This window comes from Chionomys nivalis, chromosome 18 (genome assembly GCF_950005125.1).
Source record: "Chionomys nivalis chromosome 18, mChiNiv1.1, whole genome shotgun sequence".
In the NCBI taxonomy this organism is placed as follows: Eukaryota; Metazoa; Chordata; class Mammalia; order Rodentia; family Cricetidae; genus Chionomys; species Chionomys nivalis.
In genome coordinates this window covers 56466879-56481724 of record NC_080103.1, presented here as the reverse complement: position 1 = coordinate 56481724, position 14846 = coordinate 56466879, and positions in this window count along the sequence as shown.

Sequence of the window (14846 nt, the reverse complement as noted above, 5' to 3'; positions counted from 1 at the left end):
CAGAAAGCCAGCACATAAATTTTTCCATCTAACATCATGTAGATAATTCTGAAAAACAGGAGAGGATTTAGTTTACAATAATCTTGCAACAACAGCTACTAAATTGGAGACATGTATCTCCAAGGTTGTCCACAGTCTAGTTCCTGACATGCTTTGAAAAGTTATAATGCTGTCTGTCCTGATGTGGGAGTCCCCTCTGTGTGTTGCTTGTATTCGTTAATGAATAAAGAAACTGACTTGGCCTGATAGGGTGGAGCATAAGTAAGCAGAGAAGACAGAACTGAATTCTGGGAGGAAGAAAGCAGAGTGAGAGAACTGCCATAAAACAGCTGGAGACAGATGCTGGGAATTTCACCCAGTAAGCCACTGCCATGTGCCGATACACATATTTATAGAAATGGGTTAAATTAAGATGTAATAATTAGCCAATAAGAAACTAGAGCTAATGTGCCAAGCAGTGTTTTAATTAATACAATTTCCATGTGGTTATTTCAGGGCTAAGCTAGCCAGGTGGCCAGGATGAGCAAGAGGGGCCTCCTCCTTGCAACACTGTCCTGCTTTTCTCCTGCCAGTTAACAACTACCCTTTACTGAGAACTTAATGCTTATGAGGGCTTGCAGAAAACATATCATCTTTATCCTTTATTAACTGTTCACAACAGCAGAAGAGATGCTGTGATTGTCACATCACAGATAAAGAACCTGCAGCAAAAAAAGATGAAACAATTTGCTGGGTATAAGCATTAGTGACTGGTGCATAGGAGGCACAGACTCTAGCACTAAGTCTTCCCTCCTCTCATTATTTACTCTCTGTGATCACACTATAAAGAATGTTGCAGTCTTCTTTCATCACTCCCTTTTCATTTGAGCCCACTTCCACCTAACTGAATACCTGTGCTCTCTCTATTCACTTCTAAGGGTTATTAGGTTCACATCCTTAGTCTGATGTCTCTGCCCTCCTTGATTCTTCAAATTCAGGTCACTTCATCTTGAGGACATGACTAGTTTATACTTCTAGCTGTTTTGTTCATAATGTATCAAAAGTGAGTAAACTAATATAGACTCTCTCTCAATCTAGATCAAGAGGGCTCCACTCACACCCATGCTGTTCACTGTGTTCTCTTCAGCCTCCAGGAAAACACAAGATCCTTGTAAACCACCAACAAACATCTGTTCTTTTATCTAAGAATTCAGTGCCTGGTGTATGTTCAAGGACATCAGGATACAACTCATGACAGGAGAGAGAGAACATTCACTACATTTGAATGATATTCCTGTTGTGAGTCTGTCTAATAAATCAATGAGATAACTGAGTAAACTCTGTGGAAGGTAGCGATGGGGACAGAGAGAGGCTGAGGTAAGGACTTTGAATAAGATGAATAAGGAATGGTTTCCCAGAAGATGTAACACTGGGAAAAATACTGAAAGGTGGGGGGGATAAATTTTAATGAAGTCTGAGAAAGAAAATTCTAAGCAGGGGGGTAATAGAAAAAAAGGCAAAATCCTTGTGCAAAAATGGCTTGTGAGTTCAGTCACTGGCCTCCTTAATATAGGGATTTGAGCTAGAAAGACAGGAACATCCCAGTAGGGAGGACCTGGAGCAGAGTCAGCAAAGAATTCATCTATAAAGGGCATCAGAGAAAGAGTAGTTACAAGGTAATGGAGAAATCCCAGCAGAGAATAAAATCATGATGAGTCAGAGCGTGTAGAAGGGGGATTGGCTAGAGCTGTAGAGGTACAGCTCTAATACTCAAATAAATGGAAGGGTAGCAGTGATTTAAACAGAAAACGCAAAGTAACAGTCACTTTTTAAGAGCAGAAATTTTCTCAAAGTAGATCTAACTCCTGATGTCAGAATCAAAGTTTCTTTATTTCATTGTAGTTTCTACAGAAGACTCATAGCCACATTTTAGCACTGAAAAAATAAATGGAAAGATGTATGCATTTGTGTGTGTGTTCTCAACAAAATGAAGTTCAAAAGTGTCCTAAATATGCTTGAAATGATATGTAAATGTCATTACAATGCCAGAGGTTACTTCAAAGACTGCGGAGGCATCTCCTTTACTCCAATTTATGAAAATACTATACAATATTATTTCTCTCTGTTTTCACAGCAGAAGAGGTATAGAGATGTAGCCATGTAGGACGTACAAACTTAATCTTTACTGCATGAAAGAAAATGAAGATCTTCGTGTTCACTGCAAGTCTCAGCGGGAGAGAACACATGGGGGGGCAAGTGCCAAAGCTACATCAAGGCTACATGTGTGGTCCCATGATTTGCATTACATATACTGTAGCATGCAACAACATGAAAATGTTATCAGTCAAGTCCTTTAGACTGTGAGGCAGAGCACTGGGTAGTTAAGCATGAATGAAGAGACCCAGGTTGGGATCCTGACTTTAACTAATTAATCTAAACTCCAGTTTTCTAATGTATGAAATAGGATTTTAGGATTTAAAAGAGAACCCTGAAATTTTTAGGTAATCTTGGTGTGGGAAGTCCTTCTGTCTATGTGTTGCTTTTATTGGTTAATGAGTAAATCTGTTTCCACCAGTGGTTTAGCAGAATAGGGCAAGGCAGACGTTCCAAGCAGATAGAGGAGGAGAGAGTAGGCAGAGTCAGAGAGAAGCCATGGAACCATCAGAGGAGAAAGATGCGAGCCTCTAGATGGAACCTTGCTCGTAAGCCACACACCTCATGGTAAAATATAAAATAATATTAATGGGTTAATTTTAGATACAAGTTAGCCAGAAATATGCTTAAGCTATTGGCCAAATAGTATTGCAAGTAATATAGTTTCTGAGTGATTATTTCAGGTCTAAACAGCCAGGAACAAACAAGCAGTCTCTGCCAACATAATCTGACTGTCTTAAGGACATATACATAACTTATTGAAACCTCCTTCTGAAATAAAAAATCATGTGTTAGAACAATTAGTTTGAATTTTGCTCATTCCAGTATCTAAATATAATGGAGATATTGTATCTACTGTGTGCTTTCCATTTCAAGTTTGCTAGGCTATGGAATAAATTTTGGGAGGTTTCTGTTAGCTACTTTTCCCCGAGTATGATATAATAGGTCCAAAAGCAACTTATTAAAGAACGAGTTTATTTTGACTTTCAGTTACAAAATGTGCCAGGGACCAGCCTCAGCAGAGAAGTGGGTCTCGAATCTGGGGTGTCTGGAAGGCAAAATGAATACACGAACACAGGATTCTGATAGGTCCAAAGCAGTTTCTTTATTCATTAATGGTAATCACAGCACACAGAGGGAAATCCCACATCACGGCTATCAGCTGCAGGGCAAGTTCTTCTTCTACTTCTTCTACTTCTGCCCTGAACTTCAAACCTCAGTCTTAAAATGATTTTTTTTTTCTTGCCACAGGTTAATCCTTACCTGGGCAAAGCAGTTCACAAGGAGTATGAAGATTCTTTGAAATCAGAACACCCTCATTCATTATGACATTGTTCCAGTTCCCAAGCCCCATGCCAGCCACTATATTCTTAATTCTTAGCTGAGTTAATTATAAAACAACTTCTGGGGCTTTCGCCTCAGAGGCTAACTACTTGCAGTTACAGAAGCACCGTTCAGTGGGCATTACTCCATTGCTGTACCTTTCCCATTGTTGTTCCTCAGAATTCCAATTTTGATTTATAAGGCCATAAGCAGTCAGTCCTAAAAGCCTTAGCTTCCTCATCAACTTTATTCATCATAGCCAAGTTCTTTCTGTTTCAGTATAATTCTCTTGCCAAGTTTTATAATCAGGTAAAAAACAATTTCTGCATTTCCCCCAAATTTCCCCAATTCTTTCATCAGTCAGGTTTTTTCCCCATAACCAGCTTTACAGCTTCAATGCCTGCCCGCTTTATCAGATCAGGAAGGCTCATATTATCGTACAGCACATCCATATTTTCAGAAACCACTTGTGTGAAAGGAGAAAAAAACACGAAGAACAAGTGCACTGGTAGAATTGATATAACCAGAATCATCTGTAACATTGCCAAATGCATATACAGGCGCCATAAAAGTGGTCCTCGGGGCACATAGGTGTTTACTCCTTGGCCCTCAAGTAGCATGCTCATTTAGCTGCCACTGGGTTGCCTGGAGGGAATTGCTTCCTGCCTTGCAGGAACCGCCCATGGAGGGGGCTATGCTTTGTTGTCTCCAGCAAAAATGATAGTGTCCATTAGTTGTGGAGAAAGTGTGGTATGGCAGCAGAAGCAGGAGTGTGACTGATCACACTCCATCCACACAGGAAACACAGGGACCAAGAGCCTGAGGAAGGCAGCATGCTCTCAAAGCACAACCAGTGAGAAGCTTCTTCCAGTAGGGCTCCATCCCCTAAAGATTCCATAACCTCCCCAAATAGCACCCCCAGCTGGGGACCAAACATTCAAATACATGAGCCTATAGGAGATATTTGTCATTCAAACCACTACAAGATAAAAATAGTAAGAGCTGACTGAAGACTCTTACATAAAACCCTTTCTTGTTCTATCTTCAAAGAAATTCCTTCCTAAATAAATTTTCATAATTTAACTTGTTTTCATGGCAATTGTGAATCATATGGTATGTTTTCTCTATACTTGCTTCCCCATTTTTTGTTTCTTTAAGTGCATTTTTCTCAAAAGAGCATTATATCCTTTAAAATTTTTATATAATAAAATACGAGTAATTACGATAAAAAGTACTGTACAATATATAGTTTTATGCAAAAATAAGTTCAAGTTCTATTTTACAGAACTTGACCAAGTATTTTCCTGTCTCTGGGTAATGTTTTCCATCTGGAAAGTGGAAATATCAGTACTATTTTTTATGGATTAGATGATTAAATGAAATATGAAATAATAATTTCTTAAATCAAACCTTCATATTTAACCCGTCTCTCTTAGATGGATGTACCCCTGTGTAGGGGGCAGGGTGTGGGCTCACTGATGGCTCTACAATCAAGATTGCAGGTACATAGTGCTTATTCCAAGCCACTGGTGACAAGTGGCATATTTTCTAAGTGCCAGAACCTTTCTACAGTGTTTTGAGGGAGCTTCTGTTCTTCTGCAAGCTCTCTACTTCCTAAATTTTAACTGAAAATGAGTGATCTCATGTCCTTGTTTGTTTTATGTCAAGCTGACCTGATTTCATCTTCAGGCGGTCATTCCTGGAACAAAGATCTGGGAGGATTGTGGTGAAATATGCCGTTGTTCTCCCCCAGTGCTTAACTAACCCAGCCATCATTACTATTTCACAAAGCAAAGGGAGCCAGCTTGCTTTAATCTAAGGCCTAGGACATATTGAGTTCTGAGTTGTTGTTGTTGTTGTGATATATTCTCATGTAGCACAGGCTGGTCTGGAAATTCACTATGTAGCTGAGGATTTCCTTGAACTTCTGGTCTTCTTGCCTCTATCTTCCTAAGTGCTAAGCTAAATAGTATGTGCCACTGTGCCCTGTTTTTGCTAAGTAAAGACCCCAGAGCTTTGTGGATGCTTCTCAGATACTCCAGCAACTAAGCCACATCCATAGCACTGAGTATCATTTTAAGTATGTACCCAGGTCCAACAAAATATGTTTTGTGCTAGAGAAAATATACTTAAAGATGTTGTAATAATTTTTAATGTGAATAAAAATGTTGGACAAATGGGTGAATGTCTTCCCCAAGAGAGCAGCCAGTGGCAGTGGCTTAGCGGATAGCCAATGTTTTCAAGTGTTCAATTAAGGAACTATAATATATATATATATATATATATATATATATATTACATTATACATATATAATACTATATACTATACTACACTCAACTTTTATTCCTTTTAACTCAATCAGGACACCACATTCTGTTTTATGAAATCATATTTAGCTCGTTGAATTACAGGGTTGTTAAGCTAATGTAATGAAAAGGTTAAATTTTTTCTTATAAACACCTTATACAATTTGTAAATCCTTATCTCCAAAGTCTTTTTTTTACATCTGAAGATGAATATTAATATTTACATACAATCATAAATAAATATCTCTTACCTCCAAAAGAGAAATAGCTATAAAACAATTTTTAGAGACTTTGGCAGAGAAGAACATCATTTTTTTTATCATCAACAGTTATAAATTACCAATGCTGTGTTACAGTTTCATCTGCTTGAGAAGAAAGGAAAATAAGTGTACTTGTGTATAAACCATAATTTAAGCTTAGCATAGGACGAATACTCTATTTTCAAAGCCTGAGCATTTCACGGATTTCACGTTCGCTGTACCCGATCCTCCCTTTCTGTGCCAAGGATAAATCTCTCATTTACCCTGAAGGGAAGCTTTAAAGACAGACTGCCACAGAAGTTGGCTCTGAACAAGCATTCTCTACAATAACAAAGAGATGGTCTATCTGAGGGGTGGCACTTTTTCAGTGACTGCTTTACTCAGAAGGGAAAATTTACTGTCTGGGTGGAGGTTCAGAGGGGATTTTATTTTATTTATTTATTTTTTTTAGTCCATATTTGTTACACTTGTATTAGCCTAGAAAATAGTTACCATGGTAATAACTCCACTTATATCAAATCTTACAATTGAACTATGGAAAGCCTCCCACGAGCTGCATACAATGCTACCCGGACATTTCATGTAGTCTATTGTTTAAAGTAGGAATTGTTTTAAAAATTGTTTAATTGTTACATTTTATTTGTGATTTTTCTTTTGTAACTTTCAAGTTAGTGAAATCTTTTCCTGTCTAATTTGAGAGAAACATGTTTAATTTCAGTAGGTATTCTTTGGATTTTTATATTTGTTTTTTTTAGGTGTAAGTGCAGTGTGTTTACAGAGGCTGGAAGAGGTTGTTAAATCCCCTAGACTGGAGTTATAGGTGGTTCTGAGCTGTCATGTGGGTGCAGGGAGATGAACCCTGGTCCTCTGCAAAAGCAGCCAGTGCCTTTAAGTACCCGGGCATCCCTCCAGCCTTCTTCTTTTATGCATTCTTTGCAAGCTTAGGAAGAGATGGTAGCTTGTTCTCTTTTATATCTTCATACCCAAAGGAGTTTATCAAAAAACAAATAACTTTTCAAGAAACCTGTAATAAATCTTAATATTAGGTACTGCTAAGAACTCTTACTTAGACTAAAGGAAATCAGTCTCTCTAAAAGGTACTTGTAATTTACAAATAAGAACTATAAATAAATGAAACGCCACCATGAATCTGCCAGTTTTAAGGGAACATTGAGAGGCACACGCTCTGTCCTCCCAATCCACTCTTCAAAGAAATTCAGATGATAGGGCAGTTTTCTAGAGAACACTCTGGAAAACTGATTCCTGTACATGATTCCTGATTCCATAACAATGTTTTTCCATATGTCACAGCTCTTGTTTATCAGAGCCCTTCCTGGTGCTGATCCCAGCTGTGTCCTGCAGTTTGTAACCTGTCCCTTCTCTGCTCCATTTCATGTTCCCTCGCTGATATCCACAAGACAGAGTTTTTGATGCAGAAAGAACTGAGGGCTCTCTAGTGTGCTGTAAAGTAGAATAGTAGCAACAGCAACCTGAATATGGAAAAAATATAAGCATAATATGAGATGAGAAAAAAATGAAAAAAAGCAAAAGCTAACCTTAGGGACAGTCTAAATAAAAACAAAAAGGTTGGTTAGAAAGGCAACTTTTAAATATTGAAAAGTCTTAGATACACTTTAAGACAATCATAACATAGTATGATTACAAACAGATTTTAAGCATGTAATTTGTAAAGGGTTGTACAATAATTACATATGTAAAGGAATAACTGCCATGATATGACATTGAAATGGAAACTATTTTAATATCCCATTGGCTAACTTTTAGCAAAGTCTAATTACTTTGCAATTTGTGAAGGGGAAGGGATAAGTTGCTTGAGGCAGGATCCAGGAGTTCCAGAAGACCCGATGCCCTCACCCAGACATACATGTAGGCAAAACACTAATGTTCATAAAATAAAATAAATAAGTTTTAAAAACAAAAAAAAAAACAAAAAATGGAAGTAAAAAATGTATTCGTCGAATGGAAATCAAAAAATTCTTTGGAGGAAAGGTTTTGCTTTTGTTACCACAGAAAGCAAGGGAATGTGAATTCCAAGTTTATACGGTTTGATGCAGAAAACCCTCTCAATAATCTCTCATGGGAATCGATAGTCTAGATGATCCAGTGTTTCAGAGTGCTTCTGTTTCAGGTTCCTCTGAGTTCTATGTCCAGACCAGCTTCAATGCTGCTGTCCCAAAATACTCCAGTCAGGACTTGACCATAATTCTAAATTTTCTCAGGGTCCCTCAAAGATCACCAATACTGATCAATCATCAGGAAGTAGTCTGAAAACTACACCAAATGACCAAAATAATTTTTATGTTTGTTTTCATTTAAGGGGGTTGGTTATAAATTGTTACTGGTCACAGTCAATCTCTTTCTAGAAGAAGAAAGGGGGCTATGGTATAGAAATGATGGGGGAAAAGGATAGATTATTGAATCTACTTTAATCCAAAAAATAGGTGTTAATCTCAAAATATTTTATATTAGTATCGATTTTACTTTACTGGATCAGAAATTGGCTTGAGTTCTCTGACCTGATCTTTGGTCAGGATGGAGCACATCCACCTCTATGGGTCATCTTAATGTCCAAAACACCAAGTGACCACACCCTAGGTCAAGATATATTATTTTTAGCCACACCTGTTGTCAACTTTGAAGGAGAAAAGGTAATTTAAAACTCTCTTACATTTGGTCAAGGTCGAACAGGACTCATATCTGTGGGTCCCACACATGTCCTGCTCACTCAGGCACTATTATTTCCTTCTTGGGGCTTTATGGAGTTGAAGAATAGAAAGTTATAGTTTCTTTTAGTTGTGATAAAGCAGTAAATAAGATATAAAACTTTAGACTCTAAAAATAAAATATATAATAGTATACTTTCCCTATTTTTGCCAAATACAAATGGACTGAATATTGTAACTGTAATTATTGCTTGATAATTGTTTCACTGTATATAATTTTACAATGTTAAAGTTAAAGCCTTCTGTTTTGATTAGATAGAAAAGGGGACATGCTGTGAGATAATCCTACTGTACACTGTGAATATGTGTTCACCTCATTGGTTAATAAAGAAGCTACTTTGTACTATAGCAAGATAGAATAAGCTCAGGAGTGAAAGCTAGATGGAGATACAGGGAGAAAAAGGGGCAGAGTGAGGGAGAAAAATGCTAGGCAGTCACCCAAGAAACAAGATGCCAGCATGACAGTAAAGCCATAGCCAGCCATGTGGTAATATATATATATTATTAGAAATAAGATAATTTAAATGTATGAGCTAGTTAGTGATAAGCCTGAGTTATCAGCCAAAGATATTATAATTAATATTAAGCCTCTGAGTGATTATTTAAAAAAGAGACTGTGGGACAAGGAGGGATAGAGAAACCTCAGTTTACAAAAATTTAACTCTCTCCCTCCATTATATGGTTTCCTGCGGACAGAATTTAGCTTATTGAGCTGAAATGCAAAACACTTTTTCCTCATAAATCACCACACTCCCCCAAATTATGTTTGTCTATATTATCATTTTCAGCATTTCTCATGTAAGACTAATAATCAAAATGCACTGAATGAGTATGTGAACTAGAACAAAATAAGGAAACTGTCTATGGAATGGGATGCTGACTTGTTGACTGTATATCTAAAAAGAATTTAATATCCAAAGCTTATAATGAATTCTAGCAACTCATTAGGAAAGAAATGGGTAACAAGTCTAAAATTGGGCAAAGGACAAGAATAACCATTTTCTATATAATGAGAAACATTAAAATAGCAAACAGGTACAGGTAAACACGTTGCTCACTAATTATGAGAAAAGCGGACATTGAAACATCATCTAAATGGCCCATTGTTGGGACCTTTTGGAGTCCTGGCCTCCAGCTGCTCTTCCTTGCTAGTGAACTTTACTTTCCTTCTGATTTGAGTTACTGAAAGCTGTGTCAAAGTTATTTACCAGCTCTGCTTCACAAGCACATTTTGCCTTGACCTTGAGGATCAGAGGATAAGGTTCTCACCTGTTGGCCCACTTGACTGTTGGGTATATAAGCCTCCACAGTGCTATTGAATAAAGGACTTCTTACCAGTGACTAAAGGTCAGTGTCTCTGTCTCTCTGTCTGTGTGTGTTTGTGTGTTTCAATCTCCAGCCCCTTGCCCGAAGCTTGTGAACTGTATGGTAGCGCATAGAGTGCAGACAGGCATTGTGTGTTGCAGCCCATCATGCAGATTAATATGGTTATAGAAAAGAAAAGAAGCAACTATAGACAAGGAAGTGGGATGTGGGCTGGAGATAACAAGCCCTTTTGCAACATCAACATGAATGTGTGTTGGTAAAGCCATCATGGAAAACAGTTTAGAGCTTTCCCCATAAATTGAAAATACAACCACCGTGTCAACCAGCAATTCCAGTGCAGGGTAGACAGCCAGGAGAAATGAGCCAGTGTGTGCCCTTCAACATCACTGTGGTGTGATCTACAATTCACAAGACATGGATCACCGTCACAGCAACGGGTGAGTGAGTAATGGAGATATGACGTATGCCTGTATTCCTGCGTAAAATGAGATGCTACTCAGCTCAGAAAGAAGAAGTCACATCATTTTCTACAGGGTGGTGGACCCTGGAGGAGAGCACAGGGTAGAGTAAGCCAGGCAGAGATAAATACCACTTGACTTCAAATGTACATGGAATTTTCTGAAGATGGGTTGATGAAAGTGTAAGACACTGATTGCTAGAGTCTGTGGGGTTGTATGATAGGGATACAATGTTTCAGCTGGATTGGTTGAATAGCCTCAACATGATTGTTCAAAGCATTGTCATCACTTCAAACAATAATTCATTGAATTGTGAAAAATCCTGGAGTTAGATTTTATATCTTCTCACTCCTCAACCTGATAACTATGCTAGGAAAGACATATGCTAAGTAGTCTAATAATCTACTTCAAAATGTGCACACATTTCAAAACATCATATTGTATATGATAAGTATATACAATTTCTGTCCATCCGTTTATAGAAGAACCATCAAGTTGTTATCTGGGTAAAGCTTAAAATTCTAATATAGCCTGTTTAGGGATCTAACGTCTTTCAGCTTCCACAGATTTCCCAGCAGGATCTTCAAATACATTTAATTATTAAGCAGCCCATACATGATCGAAATTCTTCTGCTCCTTAGTCTTTTCATCAGTAAACTCCCTCATATTGCCCCATCCACTGGTATTTTCCCCACACTAGCTGTAAAACCCTTCAGATATGTTAGATGTGTTCAAATTTCAACAGACTGTGGTGAATTAAGCAGATTCTCAGCGCCAGAAAATGGAACATTTTCCTTAGAAACAGTTTACTAAGGAAACAAAGCCATGTTCCACGAAACATCATAATTCAGAGACTGGACCCTGCCTTATAATATTAAAATGAGCTGGAAGAATTAAGTTGCCTAGTGATGTCGTAGTGGTCACAGCATGATGGTACACCCCACACTTGTTCATGGTGTATAACAAGCCTATCGGGCTGTGGGCTACATAAGCAGACAGCACGTGGAGTACAGTGTGTTATACACTTGAAAACAATACTGAACAACAACACAGCCAGCTGTTTGTGTACTCATTATACTCTAGTTTTTTTTTAAATTTTTGTTTTAGTACCCACATTATAATTATCAATAAAACTAATCCTTTAGGATAAAATAGCCCAGAGAGATGATTTAGTGGCTAAGGTGTTTTAAAATGCTTTCTGCTCTTCCACAGGACCAGAGTTCAGTTCCCAGCATGAAAATGAGTTCAGTACTACCAATGACTTTAGTTCCAAGGCATCTGATATCTTCTTCTGGCCTCCATACACAGGTGAGTGTGCACACACATACACATACACACACACACAGAGAGAGAGAGAGAGAGAGAGAGAGAGAGAGAGAGAGAGAGAGAGAGAGAGAGAGAGAAATGGACAAAAATTAAATATTTTAAATTTTTTGTTTTGCTCACAGCAGCCAATATCTCATTTACTCTTACACCAAAAGTGCATGTGGGGTGACTGGCTTCCATGATTTAGTAGATCCTTGGAAGAGCAGACTGTGATAGTCAAAGGCTAAGAAAGACACTCGGTGGTTCATCTTCAGAACATTTTTCATCACCAAATGAGAGTGCTTAGCAAAGCTGACATGATCATGCCTGAAAGATAACTATTTAAGTACCCTTAGTCACATGCTTGTGAAGAGATAGTTGGTCGTGATCCTAAGAAACAAATTCTAACAAGTGCTATGGGGACTCTTGTTCCTCTCGATGAGGTAGGAAGTGATCCCATCCTATGCACAGAAGTTGCCAGTGTGAGGGACAAACTCAGAGATGATTTTCAGCAAGAAAATTAGTTTTGATATTTCTTTCATCTCTAGAATTTTTTCTTTATGCTAACCACGGGTATAACTAGACGAGCAAGTTGGAATGGAGAAAGAAACACATGACCACTCTCAAAACGTCCTCCAAGACCTCAAGTGTTGAAGGTGAGGTCTCCAGCTGTTGGTGCTATTTGGGGAGGTGCTAGAAGTCCTGGAAGGTGGGGTCTAGATGAAGGTCAGTCCTTGGAAATGTGCACCACATTCCTTGATAACTTCCTGCCTCTCTCTCCACTTCCTGAAAAATGGAGGCTAAGCTGGATCTGGGCACCCTACCACTGGCTGCCACTGCTGAGATACTGTCTCACATCGCAGAGCCTGGAAACACCCGCGCTTGGGCTGCAAAGTCTGACCCACAAGCACAAATAAGTCTTTCGTTATTCAATTTTCTTTCAGGTATTTGTCACAGTGAAGAAAAACTCCAGATTCTACTATCTGATTGTAAAGTCGGAAGAATTGAAATGAGCTAAATCTGAACTCTGGGAGCAGCTGGGTGTTTTTTTTTGTAAATCCAAGAAGAAAAATAGAATCAGATTAAAGACAGTGTTGCTTGTTTGCAAACCTTCTGGAGAGCTAATCTTAGCTTAATCTTAACTAATCTTAATCTTAACCTTAATCTTAATTTCAAAATGTCTTAATTCTTGCCAAGAGTTTGGAAAGGAAGAGTCAGTTGTCTTACCCCAAAACAACGAAAACAAAATCATCAGATCCTTCCTATGGCAGGGTCCCAGCTGTTTTGAAGAGCAGTGCAATGCCGTCTGGGGAAGCTGCCTTCTGTCCTCTCACACAGTTCTGTCATAGAGAGGCAGCTTTTACAGTTTTTGTCTTTAGCCTTTTCTTTTGAACCAAGTCAAGCAGAATGTATTTAACGGCTAAAAGCTTAATTTTTACTGAAACCTTCTCTGTGAAATTAGACCTTTGGAATCTTTTTCCCCCCTTACACAGTAAGTAAGCAGTATTTAATTACTTGACTTTTACATGCTACAACCTTAGAGACCCTGCTGACTTCCTGAGGCTTCAAGCTGTATTGTTGAGAATGTCCTAAGCCCCTGGCTAGCTTATTAACACTAACAATGCGAAGATGAGAAAGGGGGAAAGTGGGCCCACCCTTGCGCTGTGCCTCTGCACATACCATGAAAGCACTGTCTAATTTTGATGTCACTGGATCCAGGTAGAAATGGCCATGCGTGGTCCTACACTTGAGTTCTCATTCATGGTTGTAATTTTATGCTAACAACTGCTCTGGAACCTAAAGACAAATCACATTCTTTGTGATAATGAAACAAAAATAAGGTCAAAAGTTGGCCAAGTCTCTTTTATCCAATCTGAACAAATACATAATTGAAATATGGTTTTTCTCAATGATTTCACTTATAATCTATGTTTATATTGTACATTCATTTTCTAAAGTTTTGCAGTTCGAGAGTAGAAGACTTGAAATCTACTGGAATTAGAGTTCTTGTGACTTTTGAGACTGGTCTACTGGTCTACATATATAGATTAGTTGGATTAATAGAAGAGCTTTAAGCCAAAAATGTAACCCACCTAAAATTAGCTTAGTGAATATGTTACTACTTACTGATTAAATCATAAATTACTGTTAGAATGAGCGAATAGACCGACCTCAGAAAACTGATAAACACTTAAATGAATCCACTGACGATTACAATTTAATAATATTCAAGAGGCTAGATTCATGATCATTGGTGTAAGTAAGGAACTGTGTGTGTGTGTGTGTCTGTCTGTCTGTCTCTGTGTCTCTGTGTGTGTCTGTCTGTGTCTGTGTCTGTGTGTCTGTGTGTTTACATACTCCTGTCCTAGGTCAGAAGAGATGGAGGTGGGAGTAAGAACTTCTCAAATAGCTTTAACCTAGGTCAAAGGAGCCTGGTAAACTCTTGAACCCTGAGGGTACACATAGCATGTAGTGATTCCCACCTAATGGCAAGCAATGTAATCAGTTCTCAGGGTCAATAATGTCTAATCCCCCAGTTTGTACTTCAAATGAGAACTTTGTTTCACTGGTATTAGGGCTTTATTTTCTCAGTTGTTTCTAAGTTGTTCAAATATTTGTTAGCTTCGGTATTGGTCTGGGTTCTAGGCTTTTGAAGTTAAAGAACCAATGGTTTAATTTTGCAATGAAAAAACACCTATTAATATACTAGGGGTATAGAGTTACATAATATATGTCTTTTAATTATATGGTATTTTTGCCTTATTTTCTAAATATAAATAAATGTTTAATTAGTTAATTTAGTGTTAATTGAGTAATTTTTATATTGCATAAAAGTTAGACAATTGTTTTCTGAAAGATAAAAATTATTTTCTATACTTTATTGGACAGACACACACAACAAAAGCAATCTTATGAACTTGCTCTTCTAACAGGTTTTACTCTGTCTAGTAAAATGGTGTGTTTGTTATAATTTATCATTTTTTGAATCT